Source organism: Chrysoperla carnea, chromosome 4, assembly GCF_905475395.1.
Source record: "Chrysoperla carnea chromosome 4, inChrCarn1.1, whole genome shotgun sequence".
Classification (NCBI taxonomy): domain Eukaryota; kingdom Metazoa; phylum Arthropoda; class Insecta; order Neuroptera; family Chrysopidae; genus Chrysoperla; species Chrysoperla carnea.
The window spans coordinates 68732115-68749642 of record NC_058340.1 but is presented as its reverse complement, the minus strand read 5'-3'; the positions used below and the strand labels follow the sequence as shown (position 1 = coordinate 68749642).

The following is a 17528-nucleotide window of genomic DNA, read 5'->3' as shown; positions in this document are numbered from 1 at the left end:
CCACAAATATTCTTCAAAATATATTTGAAGGCTTAAACTCTTCAAAAAAACATAAAAACATGTCTAATTATAATCAAATAAACAAAAAAAATCTACCTGGACTTTTTTCATTCAATGGATTTCACACAATTTATTTTTTTTTAACCAGACTACACACAAGAAGTCCACACGCGCTCAATAGAATTCCCTTTTTTGAAAGACTTTTTACAATTCATTCATACTAAATATCTGAATTCAAAAGAATCTGAGTACTTCTTGACACTTTAAACCACCAAATAAAAAGAACAGATTATTATAATTTTTTTTGAAAGATATATTAATTTTTTTGGTATTTTAATATAGATCTTTTTTTTTCTGGTAATTCCGAATAAAAAGGAAGAACTGTTCTTGATTACAGACAGGTCTTCACACCTATATCAATATTTATTTGATAGATTCATTTAAGTACCTACGAGTTTTTGTAAAAAAGTTAAGTGAGGTATTTATGTCTAGAATTTAAGAAATTTTTAATTGTTAATTAATCTATTTGTTATTTGGAAAAAAGTACCCAAAAAAAACGTACCTTCCAAAACTATATACAGTGTGTCGCATTTTTGATGAAGACACTCTCATATATTCGTTTTTTATAGGAACATTTTGTAAGATACTTGAGTGAAATCAGAAGTTTAAACTCAGCCTACAACAAATTGATACTCATGTATCGATTTTCATGACAAAATTCACATTTTTTCATTATTTTGGTCCACACTCATAATTATTACAAGTTTATTGAAATATTTGAATATATAACACTATTGGCATAGAAAAACTGGACAAAATGATAATTTAATAGTGTTATATATTCTAATACTTCAATAAAGGTAATAATTTTAAGTAAAGCCCAAAAAGTTAACAAATAGTGTATTTATTCAGACTGAGACAGACTTTATGTGAATTTCCCAATAAGTTTTTTGTCTTCTCTCAAAGCTTGGATAAGTCAAAATTATCGTTTTCCTTGTTGGGCAGAAAATATCCACTCAATCCTTCCAAGTTTTAGCTCCTTTCATCATATCAGGGGAAGTAAAGTTTGAAATTCTAAAGAGAATCCCTTTCCACCAAATTCGCATTTCCACAATAAAATAATTGTTTTCTTTCTTTTACAATTAAGAACATGTGGCATTCTTAAGATCAAACTATGTTATTCCTCGTCGAATAATTTTCTAATTCACATGATTATAAACATTTGGTGTAAGTAGTACATACAAAGTCACATCTACCTCCCCCTCCGACTGTTCCCGAAATAAATGCATATACAAATAAGATTTACAATATTATAATATCATAAAATATGGTATTTTAAAACAATTTACTTGTAATAATAAACCTCTGCCTAGTGCTCTTTCGCTCACTGAACGCTGCCAACTCAATAAAGAGAAAGATGTTTCACTCTTCTAGTAACTTATTATTTTGTTATGTTGCATACAACACACAAATACTGCATCCAAGTAGCACAAATAACACAAAACACCATCATGGAACGAGGAGAAGAAAAAGCGATATTATCAAACTGTTGTTATACCCATAAAACAGTTAATGTGTAACTATTATAGTAAAATGAGATACGAAACTTGTTGAAAAATCAATTCTATTTAAAGTGATTGTAAACCTACCTAGTATTGTAACAAAATTTTGGTTTATTGCACGGTAGATATATATCAACCAAATACATGCTTTGAAGTCAAGTAATGAGTTATTTTTGGCTTTACAATCCCGCGCAACTACAAAAATATATTGTGTGCAAGTGAGGCTTATAAATTTGATACTACAGATATCACTCTTCAATCATCAATACTCTAACTATAGTCGTCTCTGTTCATCAAATGATGGATCTTCGATTAATTCATAATTAAATTAAAATTTTTGTTTTTATATCATCGACAACCTTATATTTTTATGATATTACTATAAACTACAAGGTTGTCTTAATATTTTAGATAGTTTTTTATCACACTCTCTAGATTTTTTGATATAGAAATATCCAATTGAAAAGAATAACCTGTATGATTCATCATTTTTTCAGTCAACTTTGAACGATAAATTAATAATAAAAAGCCCGATGACCAAGGAACTTTTTGTGGGATTTTTGGAAACTTTGTTAATCAAAAAATGTATTTTTTTAAAGTTTTATTGAAATCTCTAATATTATTCAATACTTGCATATCTCCTTAAATGTGAATAATGTCAAAACAACGGACATTCAATAGATCATGTACACATATAAAACATACCTCCCACTCTTATCCCCACTCCCTGATACTATTGTGTCGTCATCATCATCAACACATGTATGCATGTGTGTAAAACAACAGAGAACTTTAATGAGAATTCCTTATGTTACTTACTATTTTAAAAGCTTGTATATGTATTATACATATATGTTATTACATAATTTAAAACAATACAATGTAACAAACATGTTGTATGTATACATATTGTTTACCTTGTTTATCCTACCTGATAAAGTGTTATTATCTCACTCTTATTGTATGATGTGGTTAATCCTATGTTTATTTTATGTAATTAATATATGATTATTATTATTATTTTAAAGTTAATAATTTATTATTTACTTAATTTATTTACTTAGCGGTTTTGTATCTAGAAAGGTATGTAAACAGGTATTAGGTTATAAATTAAGCGTTAGTCTTATTTAATTGTTAATTGTTTTAAACATTATGAATTCATGTGATTCGCAGATACTTTTTTAACAACGCTGTTAAGGAGATATACAAGGATTGAATAATACTAAGGATTTCAATAAAACTTTATAAATACATTTTTTGATTCACAAAGTTTCAAGAAATTGCAAAAAATTCCTAGGTCATTGGGCTTTATATTATTATTTTATCGTTTAAAGTTGGCTAAAAAAATTATGAATCATATAGGTTATCCTTTTCAATTTAATATTTCTATATCAAAAAATCTAGAGAGTGTGATAAAAAACTATCTAAAATATTTAGACAATCTTGTACTTTATAATAATGCCACAAAAATATAAGATTGTCGATGATATAAAAACAAAATTTTAATTTAATTATGAATTCAACGAAGATCCATCATTTGATGAACAGAGACGACTATAGTTAGAGTATTGATGGTTGAATAGCGATATCTATATTATCAAATTTATAAACAGCTCTTGCACACAATAAATTATATATTTTTGTAGTTTCTTGGTATTGCAAAGCTTAAAATAATTCAGTACTTGACTACAAATCATGTATTTGGTTTATATGTATGTACCGTGCAATAAACCAAAACTTTGTTACAATACCAGGTAGGTTTACAATCACCTCTAGTTTTCCTCTTCTTTCGCCTATGACTAATCTATATTTCTGTCCGTTACACACGATGTATTCTCATTTTTTAATATCGCTAGTTTAAGAATGCATGAAACATACTGTAGTCCTAATTTTTAACATAGTTCAATTTTTTCGTTACTTAGATCTTGAAGTATGCATTTCTATGAATTTGTCAAATAAAACCATGTCCTAGTTTAACATTAAATTTATTATCCAAAATCCTCCACAATTTTTTGTTGTTGGTAGACAATCTTCCTCTTTACATTCCTATATTTCTATTTTATGTAAACAGAATTTTCCAGACAGCTCATATACAAACAAACCTCACTACAAATGTAATCTCATAATTTAGTTGTAAAGAATTTATACAATTACACATATTAAATTCAAATATTTCTCCTAATAATTCAAAGACTTAGCAGCTACTAGTGTAGTATACATATACATTTTATGTAGAAACATTGACTATGTTTAAACCAACTTAAAACAATGTTATTATATTATGTTTACACCAAAAACTTTTACATTATTATGTAAAACCATATTTTACAAGCATATTATTATATAATATAAAACATATATATTTGTTTAAGCAGGCAATGGTAAATAGAACCTTAAGAAATCGGATTAGTAATTTTCTAATTAAATATATTGTAAGCGAGATCACAGGATATGAAAAAATCTTAAGGTGGACGTCTTATTAATTCTTCTTGCGTCGAAATCTGGAAATCAATATCAATACGTCCAAGGAGGTACGAAAGCAGATATGTAGAATTAAAAGGCATTCACCTGACCGAAATAAAATGAAATCCAGAATGTTCAATACGCATACTTGAAAACTTTTCAAATTTTTTCGCGGTAAAATATATCTTTAACATATTTTTTAATTAAATATTCGTTTGAAACAAATAACGTTCACTTTTAAGACAAAAAATTTCCAATTAATATAGGGAATATTCATGAAATTTAAATTTGGATCAAATATTTTTTTTCTCGTAACTGTATTGGATGAACATTTGAAAAAAACCAATATATTAGTAATTAATATCTTTTTACTTACTTTAAATTAGTTAATGAAAGTACAAATTAAGTGAGAGAAATTAAAAACGGACGTGGCGTATGTATGTATCTTGTCAGACTTGTTAACATACTATATGGTATTAAATACTTATATTTTGTATGGTATTACCATGAATATATATTATAATTACTACATACGTGGGTATTACACCTGTAGTAAACAGTACATTGAACTGTCACCAAATGACAGCTCACAGAGAGCGCCAAATGGACTGCGTTTGAACATCACAGAGTACCCAGGAATCGAAAAATAATTCTCTTATAATCTAGATATAAGAGATCCATTTAGATGTATGTAAACTCTTCAAAATTTTCGGGGCGAATAGAATACAATATTTTGGAAAGCTAGGAATATGCATACAACTTTGCTTTAGTTTATTTCTAGTATTATATTGAATTGTTAAAATACATATTATATAATATGATGTTTTTGTTTATACTAAGTGGTACGCATGCGCTGATGACGTCATAATGCATACAATGACTGGTACATATATTAGGTTATGTATAGTAGTAACTAAACAAAACTGGTGTAATATAAAGTTAGATTTTCGGTGTATAAAATGTGGTTTTTGAAATACAAATATAATACTACTCCACTCACATAATTTCGGTTTTTGTATGACTGTATACGAATTTGAATGGAATTGGAGTTGGAGTGTATGTGTGCAAGGCGGTGTGTGTGTGTGCATGTACAAACGATTACAGTATATGATAAATTTGCATACGTAATGTAATTGTTTATGTTTACACAGAAATACAGAAACGTGCGAATTGATTTTCTAGTTTTGTAAAACGGCATCGGCTTTTGTTACTAGAAAATTTTAAGGAGATTGTTTTCGTAAAAGGACCCAGCATTATTAGATAGGAAAAGAGCTTCCTATGAAACTTTTCAAACCGCCCCAAAATGTTCTTCAGATATTTCTGATCAAAAACCTTCAAGCCCACAAAACTTTTTAACTAGGTTTTAGTTTTCGAGGTACGAGCTTTATAACTACAATGTATGTGTAGCTTTGATCGCCCGTAGCTAGAAAACTCGTCAAAAAGTTTTGAGGCCATGAGAGCTTTTGATCAGAATCATTCAACATTTAAAATGAGTTAGAAAAAGTTTCATAAACATCCATTTTCCTATCTAATATTGCGTGGTCCATTGGAGCTCTAGGTTTGCACAAATGAGTAAAATTACTAAGTTCATCAAGACTTGTATTCTCCAATTTGCAATTCTTTTAAACATGGGAACATTCAGATTTTAAAGATGCAATATCACTTGGCGTATTCAAAACTTTACCTCCTCAAAGTGTAATGACACTTTTAAAACTGGAATATGGTATATAACCACTGACTCACCAATAACCAATGATTTATGTTAAGTTTGATTTATTACGCAATATGCCATCTTTAGCTTCTAAATAAACAATCAGAAGAGTAGCGATTCTTTCCTTTCTTGGAATTTATTTGTAGTTTATTCGAAAACAAATCCACAGTGTCAATAGTAATTAGCAATATCTTTATATAATTCCAGGTACATTATGCCTCATCATGTTCTTATTCGCTATAAATAGGGTTGGATCGTGTTTATTAACCACTTTGTCAATAAATGCACTCATTTACATACATTCATGCACAGTAGACGTCATAGGTAATGCTTATTTGATACCTCATTCCTCCATACAATTTAGACAATTGTATAACACTATTATTCTGTCAACAAATTTCTAAATATGTTCCCATCTACATGTTATATATACACAACATTTATACAATTTCTATACAATTGTATAGAGAGAATAATAGATAGAATATTCTAGGTAATTCTAGTAATTCTAGCACTGTTCTATATCGTATCTCATATATACGCTTATAAATTCTATTCTACAATGTATGATGGTATAGTATATGATAAAACATTAACGTTGTTGTATTTATTTAATTTCTGTTTGAATTTAATTTAATTTTTTAGAGTTCGGCAAAAAAATCTTCGAGTAATCAAAGTTATTTATAAATTGAAAAAATCGAGAAATTTTTGATACCTCCACTTTCGATAAAACTCAGTATATAAGGTAATTTTGACCCAAAAAGTCCGAAAATCGGGTTCATTTGATTACTGGTCGAATAGTTCTTCAGATACGGACTAAAATCGATCCAAATGTTGCGATATCTCAGAAACTCTGCATCCAATCATTTAATTAACCGGATTTTTGCACTTTTTGGATCAAAATTATCCCGTTCACCGAGTTTCATCAAATTCCAAAACAATAATTTTTTATCAAGAAATAAAATTTCATGAACATATTTCTTTTCTTAATACACCTCTGAAGATATATGAAATATTTTTTTACATTGTATAAGATAAAAGAGTTTTCACAACAACATAGAGGAAAAAAATGGAAGAAATAAAAGCTAATAAAAAAAGATAAAGATTAGTATGAGTATCACTGTCCTTGTTTATTTTAAGTAGTATGTATGATTTTTTTTTCTTCTTGAAATTCCTTTTTTTCAATACAGGATGCTTATGGAAGCTTGGAATTTTTTTTACTAATCAAAAACAAACTTACACATTATTTTATGCTTTCCTTCACTTCCAACAAATTTAATTGCTGCTTAATTTCTATTAAGCAGGTAGATATTACCTTAGTTATTGATTGTGTCACTATTAAAATATTCCGATAAATATTTATTTGGCACAGTAAACATATTTCTAATTCTTTAAATACTCTGTATATACAGCGTTCAAATAGTTCTATGTTATAGCAGGATTTCATAAAATGGTAGCTTTTTATTATTATTTTATCGTTCAAAGTTGGCTGAAAAAATGATGAATCGTATAGGTTATCATTTTCAATTTGATATTTCTAAAATCATAAAATCTAGAGAGTGTGATAAAAAACTATCTAAAATATTTAGACAATCTTATAGTTTATAACAATACCATCAAAATATAAGGTTGTCGATGATATAAAAACAAAATTTTAATTTAAATATGAGTTCATCGAAGATCCATCATTTGATGAACAGAGACGACTATAGTTAGAGTATTGATGGTTGAAGAGCGATATCTATATTATCAAATTTATAAACAGCTCTTGCACACAATATATTATATATTTTTGTGGTTGCGTGTTATTGTAAAGCTAAAAATAACTCATTACTTGACTACAAAGCATGTATTTGGTTTATATGTATGTACCGTGCAATAAACCAAAACTTTATTACAATACTGTAGGCTTACCTTAATAAAAAAAAACCGGCTGTTATAACTTGAATCATCCTGTATATTTGTACATACTACACTTTTTCACATAAAATATGAGAAAAAGTTGAGTTGTAAAAGGGGTGTGTAATGCTCTTGTTGAGTTCTAGCTATAGATTTACATATAAGCTTGTATACATGTGTATAAGTTTTACAATAAGCTATCTTGCAGTAAACTTAATTACTTCAACACTAGCGCCACTTAAATTAAGAATTTTTCCACATATTTTTATGTTGATATTATTTAATATGTAAGAAAATTGTTTATCTTAACTTGTTTTTCTTTTTTGCTGTCTTTATAATCAGAAAATTTTATTCACCTTTTGATGGCACATAAATGTTGTGAAAATAATGTTTGGTAAAAAAAAGTATGCTTTCTTGATTTAAGAAAGAGCAGCCAAAAATAATGCCGTTTGTTTGGCGTAATTTATGGAGAGTCCCCTCTTAAACAAATCATATTTCAATATCATGAAATTCTTATACGAAAATAGTTTACGAAAGAACTACCTTAATAATTCCAAAAAACTAGTACATATAGTCGGATTTTAAAGACGAAAAAACACCAGAAAATGCATCATGTTTAATGTAAACGGGTGTTGTAATGATTAGAGTTTTTCTTTTTGCTGTACCAATGTTTTAAAGGGATGTTTTTGGTCGGATACAAGTCGAAATGACGCGATGATATTTTAAACAACAAAAAAGGGGTATGTTAAAATGGTTTATACATGCATATATAGTATATAGTTTTTCAGGGGGTTGTATAAACGAAAGGTGGTGGTAGAATTGTGAGTGTTAGGGGAGGGTTAGTTATAGTGGTTGTTATGATACCATACTCTCTCTCACTGAATCAAATAATACACACACACTGTTAAAATTACAATATTATTTTCTTGTTTAATTATTGTAATTGGTATTGCCGAAATTGATATTACCGGCTAAATATTGATAGCTATATTATTAACTTGCGTATACCCGCAGCTTCGCTATGTAGTTATAGACAGATATAGGACGTTGTTATTGACTGGTTATTTTCAATAAACTGAATTATAAATACTAAAAGACGCAACTTTCAAAAGAAAAACGCTTTAAGTTCGATTTAATTCCCTACAATCCCATAAGAATTACATATTTATTTTGAATCTCTGGGTAAAGCCTGATTTATTTTTATCCTCGAATGATATTATTCCAGATACTGGTCAAATAATGATTCGGATCCAAAGTAATGGGTGTCCAAATCTCTTAAACCGTTAATTAAGACTGAAGTTTTAAAGCATTTTTCGTACGATTTGGGTCAAAATAATGGGTCAAATAACGAAAAATCGAGACCGATTTTCAAAATGCAACTATTAAAAAGATGTCCGAAGAATATTTTCCAAGATATCGACCAAATAGCGTATCAGATCCAGCACTGTGGGAACCAAGTCACACATATCTCACAAACCGTTAATCAAACAATGATTTTGATGCAATTTTCGAAATCAATTATTTTGGTCAGACATGAGTTATAGCATCAAAAAATAATTTTTCAAGATATCGATTAAACAGTGTATTGGGGTCCGATTTGTGGAAGCCACTATCCAGGTTGTCGAAATCTCATAAAAATTAATTGAACAGAAATTTCAAAGCTATTTTCGAGATCGATGTTACTTTTCTAATTTTATCGTTTTCTTTTTAAGTTAAATTAGGTATAAATTCATACACGATTAACTAATTAAATACATCCAGTGTCAAAAAAAAGACAGAAATAGAAGATATCATTATATAATTTAATTACATAATTAAAAGTAACAAAAAAAAAGAGTCAGAGATATGAAGTTAATTAGTCGTCATATTAAAAACAGAAAAACATTTTCATTTAGCTCTTGAATATTAATATAAATATAAAAAAAAATATAGGAAAATTTTCATTTAAGATACGAGAAAAAAAAAACATAAACTTCATTCTCTCTAATAAATATATTTTGAATGTGTAAAAAGGAATTTTCTTATTCTTAATAATGACACTTGAAATTAACTAATTGTAGTCAACTTGGTCGTTATTAACGATTTCATCTTCACTCTATTAGCGAAAAAATGTAAAGTATTTTACTATATATATATATATACCTTTAGCTTACTTCTTAATTAAACTGTTCTCTAATAAACACTCACACCAGACAGACACACAGGCAGATAGACATATAGACGGACGAGGCGAATAGACGGGCTAGAAGATAGAAGATTTTCATGGAGGAGTTAGTAATGATATCATCTTAATATGGGTGTTAGACGAAGACATGTATATTTGAATTTTATTGTTTATATAAAAACTATAGAGTATTAAAGAAAACTATAGATAGGAAAACTACAATGTAATGGTTTAATTTCTTTAAAGTGGGAGCTGTGTATCAAAGTCATGTGTTAGCTTTTCATTTGCAAGCTCTTTTTTAAACGCACTTGTTCATTACTGTATGTATTATTCTCATGAGTACTATTTTTTCCAAGAGATATACTCATTTAGGTGCAGGTATCTGCGAGTGAAGATCAATTTGCTGACGATATAAATACTCTCGGATTGAACACATGCCTGGAAGTCATTTTCAAGATATTGGATTCCCGGTAATTCTTTTCAAGTAGAAAGGACCTGCCAATATTAGATAGGAAAATGGCTTTCTGTGAAACTTGGTGGTTTGAAAAGGTTTCAATGAAAGTCATTTTCTTAGTCTTACTACAAATATAATATATGTGTAGCTTTAATCGCCCGTAGCTCGAAAACTACTGGTGAAAAAGTTTCGTGGTCGTGAGAAATTTTGATCAGAACAATCTGAAGAACAGATTGGGGATGATTTGAAAAGGTTTCACAGAGTACACGGAATTGTATCATGTCTGATTGCTTTGAAGACTAGACAGATCATATATTAGGAAGTCGTTTTGTCGTTTAACACAAATCAAAACAAAAATGCTTCGAAATCAACGAAAATTTCTTATCTGGGCAGATGGCGATCTTTTTTTTTTTGGACTTCTAATACAAGACGATTTTATAATCCTTAATTTAGGAAGCTTTCTTTAAATAGAGATTGTTGTTTTATCATGTCAACTATCTGTAATATTGTTTCAATATCTATGGTGTCAACAAATACAAGTCTTATACGCTTACATCGAATTAAATATGTCCACAATGACTTTATATACAACACGCTCTGCTCTCAAACCACCTTCTAACAAAAACAGGGTCGACACGCTACACCAACACGTTCCAGTCAACTACATTGTCTGTCTGTCATTTATATATTTGGATAAAATTCTACTCCTCAAACTCTTTTTCACTGAACCCACTTTTTTTCCAGTAAACCTCTTAGAAATAGTACTAGGATTAGACGTAGTAATTCACAGTATTTCAAAATAAGTAAGAATTTTGAAAGTCTCTTTTCCAGACTGAGCCGAGGAAGATTTTTTGTAAGAAAATTTTCATAGCCAACGATTTTTCTTCCAGGTAGCCTCGAAAGTCTTTCACTAATAGAGTGAATTTATTTAGGTCTGTATTTCAATTAGAAGATAATTGAATTAAAAATGACTGAAGTTTACTTCTTAAGCGTTGTATAGTGTACTGCGTCCGTCAGGTTATTGTCAGTTTCAAACAATAGATGCTTTGTGTACATCACACAAGTATACAAGTTATTCACACGCATTCTGAAAAAGTGAAAGGCATTTTGGTACTCATTTATTCTAAACAAAATCAATGGTGTCTTTCTCTTCAAAATTAGAATTTTCTAGGTGACACCTCGAACTGCCACCTGCAAAAAATGCAAAAAAAAAATTAAAAAATAATTTTTGAGAAAATTTCTCGGCTTACGAACATTGTCGTAACTTAACGTAAAGATTTTAGGCACAACCATAACAACAGTCTCACAAGTTTGAACCGTTCTATGACTGTCAAATACCACGTTTGGTTCTAGACCGAATATAAAGAATAGTAACTCGTGTGAGGGTAACTCTGTCGAGGTAATACATAATTTCTTGGAAGTTAAATGAATAAAACAGTCAACAATTATAACTTAATACAATGATTGTGAAAAATACTTTTCTTTATTTATTTACTTGCATTTTCTTAATTCTATCCTTCTTCGTTATTCTATTTCTTATTTATTCACTTCTTTTTCTTTTCTTTTTTTTGTCTAATATAAAATTTTCCAATTATTTTCTTAAACAATTGTTTCGTAATTAAATTAGATTTTAATAGGTTGGTAATACTTTCTTCATTGGGGAGATCTTCGTCAAATTATTAAATGATAAAAACGAAGATAATAATTTTAATATTTGCGAGAAAAAACATCTCGAAAATGCATATATTTTATAATTTTGACGTTTTATGATACAACTTTTTTGACAGCTTTTGTTAAAGTTGTGGCTCGATTGCAAAAAACATGGAAGAAACTTTTGGAGCCATAGAAAATATATAAAAATGATAGAAATTAAAATCATCTCAGAATCGATGTTTGGCATTTTTCTAATGCTGTTTTTGGAGTTTTTGTATCTGAATCGAATGTCAAATTGAGATTCAGTTCTCAGTAAGCGATATGTGAAAAAAATGACTGCATCTCTTCAAATTTATTACACTTTTGCACAGCGCTCCTAAAATCTTATTTTCGTAGTGCATATTGTAATTTTATTTCTGGAGATATTTTTGCAATCAAGATAAAATAAAATATAAATTCGGAGTGAAATTTATGATTGAAAGGCCTTGTTAAATAATTATTCCATCTAACAGTAGTACTCGAACCAACAACCTTTGATAACAAAATTCAACTGTGATCATCTAATTCAAATTCATATTTATTAAATTTGATTCACAAGTTTGCCATTTCCAAACGATTCAGACCCACAAAAAATGCTAGAATAAGAAATTGAAAGTTTCTTCAAAACAAGACTGTCTCTTCTGTCTTAACACAAAATTCTAGATGTGTTCGAATTAAGCTACAAAAACTTACTTACCTTTTTAATGGAATTATTAATAACTAGTTCAAATTTGTTCCATTGTAACTAGAGATTCGAGCAACATCGAAAGTTATCGCACGCAATATGAGACGTTAGTGACGTCTTAGTATTGCAATCTTCTTGCGCTGTCGAACTATCTTCAAACCATATCTATAACAATTTCGCTGTATCCCAAAAACTGTATGAAACAATGACTGGAATTCGGAAACTGCTTTTTAAAATCTCAGTCTAATCATTCTTTTTTCATTACAATAAAAAATTTTCTATTCATAATTAAAATTAAATTTATTTTTTGAAAGAAGAGAAAAAACAAAATAATTGTATAAAAGATTTACGTCTTAATAGCTAATGCTTTAGTAGTTCGTAAAATCTTTCATTTAAATTTTAGAATAGGACACACTCTAGAAGGAAGGGATGAGGGATAAAAGGGGGGAAGAGAGAGTTTTATACAGTTTGGAATGTGTCTGGATGAAATGAGTTTAATTAAAATTATAGAAACATAACAATAACCTCTAGACAAGACACAATTATATTTGTTTCATATTAAAATAAATGTCTCTATGTATACCTACCTTCTGCTGTTAATCTCCTTGCTTGTGCTAGAAACGCTACAACTACGGCCAAACCAAATACGAACGAACGGTAAGAGTTTTAAAAACGGTTTTATTTAATTAATTTACTTGTAACATTTTTCACATAGTAACAAAATAATTACCGAGGTATGTACAAAATATTTTAATTGGTTTTTAAACTTTATTTTTGTTTATGTATTCATCAAGCGTAACCTTTTGTTATTATTTTTGGATAAGAATATAATATTTTTTTTGTTATTTCTTTTAAGGTTATTATTTAATTTGACAATTTAATATTAAAACTTAGAAAAAGAAATTATTTCCTATGGTTCCTATTCACCAAATTTTAATTAAAAAATTGTATAATCATTTAAATAAAGAAAATATATTTGGTAAAAAATTAGTCTCTTACTAATAAGTGTGAAAATTATGTTTAATTAAGTTGTGTAAATTGAGAGTTATCTTAAAACCCGTCTTATACAATGCCATTCTCACAAAACTACTTTGTCGTTATGAATCGGTATTCTGTATTTCGAGAATTAAAATAATTCCCCCGAAGTGTATTTCATAAAATAAGAGAAGGATTACGAAATGGATTTTGTCTGGATTCAATTACAAAATTGACACTTAAAAACATTCACTCTGTGATTAGAAAAAAGTATGGATCTTAGTAGAGAAGTGCCAGGTCTGTACATAAGAGTAGACGCAAGCTTTAACTACAGCGATTATAGTTGTTTTGTGCTAATGCAGAACTCAGTGATGCTTGAAAGTTTGAAATTCATAATGAGTTGAAACTGAGCAAGGCTGCGACAAGGCAAAACTGAGTAAAAAGTATGGTTCTTAGAATAGAAGTGCTAGGTCTATACATAAGAGTAGACGCAAGCTTTAACTACTACGATTATAGTTGTTTTGTGCTAAAGCAGAACTCAGTGATGCTTGGAAGTTTGAAATTCATGAAGGGTTGAAACTGAGAAAGGCTACGGCAAGGCAAGACTGACAGGCTTAATTAGCTTATAAATATCGTGAGAATCTATTAAAATTGCTAATCCAGAGTTAGGTATTGAAATAGCACATCTACCATTTTTTTTCTTTCTGCATTTCTTACAGTAGCTGTCGATTATGATCTCCCATTAATTAGAATCATGCTAATAGCATAATTTCAATACTACTGAGGCTATGGATGCCAAGTTCTCCTTATGATCACTGTGACCTACTGATGTCAATTCTTGGTCAAAAGTTTCGAGTTATGATGCGATAATTCGCAGAGCAAAACTGGCCAAAAACGCTGTTTTAGAGAATTTATCAACAGGCGCCATTCAGTCTGTCATAATTCAAAAGTTCCAACTCAATGACCTTGTATTTATTATAAAAAAAATCATCAAACTACTTTTTTTTTACCATTAATTCTTAAGTATACGATTGACAGATACAAAAGAGATCTCTTTTTCGATAAGATTATATTTATTCAAAGACGTTATACGAACGAAGGTGCTGCCACTCATCTGTGTGGTGGTTTTTTTTTTTGTTGTTATTCAAAACGTAGTAAGTGTCAAAGGGTCACACCTCACACATGTGTAAGGTTATACAAGAATCTGTTGTCAACAACTACCTACACAACAGTGGTGCTAACTAGTGGGAGGGCGTATGTACTACCATGGTGAATGATCTTTGTATTATAGTAGTACACAAAACAGAGAAAAGAAAAGATGAAAAAAAAATAACCACATACTACTATACTCTTCCGGCCTTTATTACCTGGTTACCTTTTCTTTAAAAAAATATATAAACCCTAACAACCTTGGTTTAGTTTCTTTATACCATCATATATTACTTTCGTGTGTCACACTGAAGAGTAATTGGAAAGCTTTATTCAAATTCTTCAAACTGACTTTCATACCCCCGATATTGAAAGCAAATCATTGCAAAAGTTAAAAAAGCTAAATATTAAGAGATTCAGTTTTGCGCAATCTAACTATCTCCTATTCTCCGTGAATGCACGTAGAGTGATAATTTCACTGGAAATTTAGCCTGGACATGATTGTCCACTTCAAGAAAGGTTTAGATTTGGGTGAGTAAGTTAGTATCTAGATTTTCCTGCTGTTTTTCGAATATTCATAGGGTTCTTTTTCAAAGACTTTAAGGAGTCTGTGGTATTAAACTTTCCATGCTTTTATACGAGAAAATATGTGGAATTCAGTCGTAGGAGCATGGAAACGGGGCTGCTGTGTGGAATCTTGGAAACGCCTATAACGAATTTCTTGAAATTTAGTATGCAGAGGGTTTTTGGTGCGAAAAATCGATCTAGCTAGGTATCATTTTTAAAAATCGTCGTTTTATCTCGGAAACTTTGATCTTAAAAACGGCTCCAACGATTTTCATGAAATTCAGTATGCAAAGGGGTAAAAATTTCCAAAAAACACCATTTACCAAAAAAAAAAAAGTAATAATAACGAGCAAAGCTCGGTCATCCAGGTACTGATTTCTTAACTAATATATAAAGATATAATCAGCAATTGCACCAATTTTCTAAGATTTGTTCTTCTCATATTTGAGCTTTGTAATATAAAGGCAAAAATTCAACGATTCAGAATTAAAAATATATCATTTGACATTTTGGAATCAAACAGCACTTACTCTAAAGAGCAGCAAATTTTCTCTAATAGTACGAGTTATGCTTATAAATTTCTAAGTACAACTCCAAAAATGCAACAAAATTAGTAATTTGCAAGACCGAAGGAATACTTCGAAAGTAGGATTTAAAAGAAAACTTTAGTTAGGCAAGATCGTCAAGTTATCTGTTGGATGGTGCAAATAGTTTTTATCAGGGCTGCTTAGAAGATGAAATGCGTAAATATTTATAACAGAATATACGAGTATTTTATATACAATAATTTTTATATAATATTTATCTACCAGGTCAATTATAGATTCAAATTGATATATGAGGGGTCATTAATATCCGGACCGTAATTGACACCTTCTCAAAAAAGAATCTATTTTTTTCATCTTACATAATCGAATTAAAAGTCTCCAATTACATCATAAATTTAATTGTATTATTCCACAAAGTAATATCTTTAAATTGTCAATACAATTTAAAAAATTATTATATCAAAAACAATTTTTTTTGTGTAATTCTATTGAAATTGGATCAATTTTTCTGACAATAATATGAGAATTTTTGTTGTCCTTTTATTGTGGTTTTGTACTGCTGTACAAGAGAGGAATGAATATTTTAATGCCACTTTTGGTACAATAAATTGAAGAAGAATTAAGTGGCCTACAATTGTTGGGCACACACAATAGGATAAAATGTATGTAGGTATTATTATTGTTGAAAAGATTCAAAAATGTATGTTTATCTTGTCTTCGATGTAAGTTGTATTGTCATTTTTTTAACTGTTGTAACTCAAAATATTTTGGGTAAAATATTCTCTTTCAATTTGAATAATATGTATAAAACGTTATTGAGAAAGGATGTTGATCAAATCTCAACTTTGTATTCGTTAAGGTAGTACGATCGCCATGGCAAGTTTAGACTTGTAGTTGAAATTATTTGTACCTTATTTTTATCTTTGATAATGAATTCTGTTATAAATTCATGAATTTAGACGAAAAAAAAAAGAATACAATTTTTCGATATCTGCCTTAGTTTTCGAAAAATCGAAAGGTAAATAATTAAACAAAATTGTCAATTTTCGATATTTTGGAAATGACTCCAGATATCGCCAAATTATTATTATTCTTACTTTTCGTCTTAGATTGTCAAGTTATAACATAATTCAGCATCAAAATTGAAAATATATATTTTTTTAAATTTTTGTCCCTACTACCGTGCTCATACATCCTTAATTATCTCCCCTCTAAAATTTTCAGAAACGATTTAGACCACCTCCATATAAAAAATCAAGCCTTTTATCCAAGATTAACCTGGCGATCGTACATCCTTAAGTAAATGATATTCTTGGACTTGGATATTTAAAGAAAGTACACAAAATTAATTGTTTAAAAACATTAAAGGATTTCGTGGCCCAGCAAAAGACTCGTTAAGAATTCTTTCACTAACCACCTGTCCTTTAAAATGGCAATTTTTTACCTCGAAATTAAACAAAAGGATTCTCCAAAACGAGTTAGATACAATAACGTGCATTTCGAATACTTTTTTTTAACTGATGTACTACATTTGGCTCCAATCAAAAATTCATTCCTCTTACATGCATTTTAAAATTCATTTTGTGCATTTCTAGAGTTATAACGCCATTACCATTTGTTAATCGAAAAATATGTTTTTTTCGAGAACAAGAAATATTT

The 17528-nt window shown here is 29.0% G+C and overlaps 1 protein-coding gene across 1 annotated transcript in view; it reads left to right on the top strand.

Annotated features, from left to right (window-relative positions):
- LOC123298888 (visual system homeobox 1-like) overlaps positions 1 to 17528 on the top strand; it is a 162282-nt gene that overhangs the window by 13427 nt on the left and 131327 nt on the right. The gene's annotated exons all lie outside the window — the stretch shown is intronic.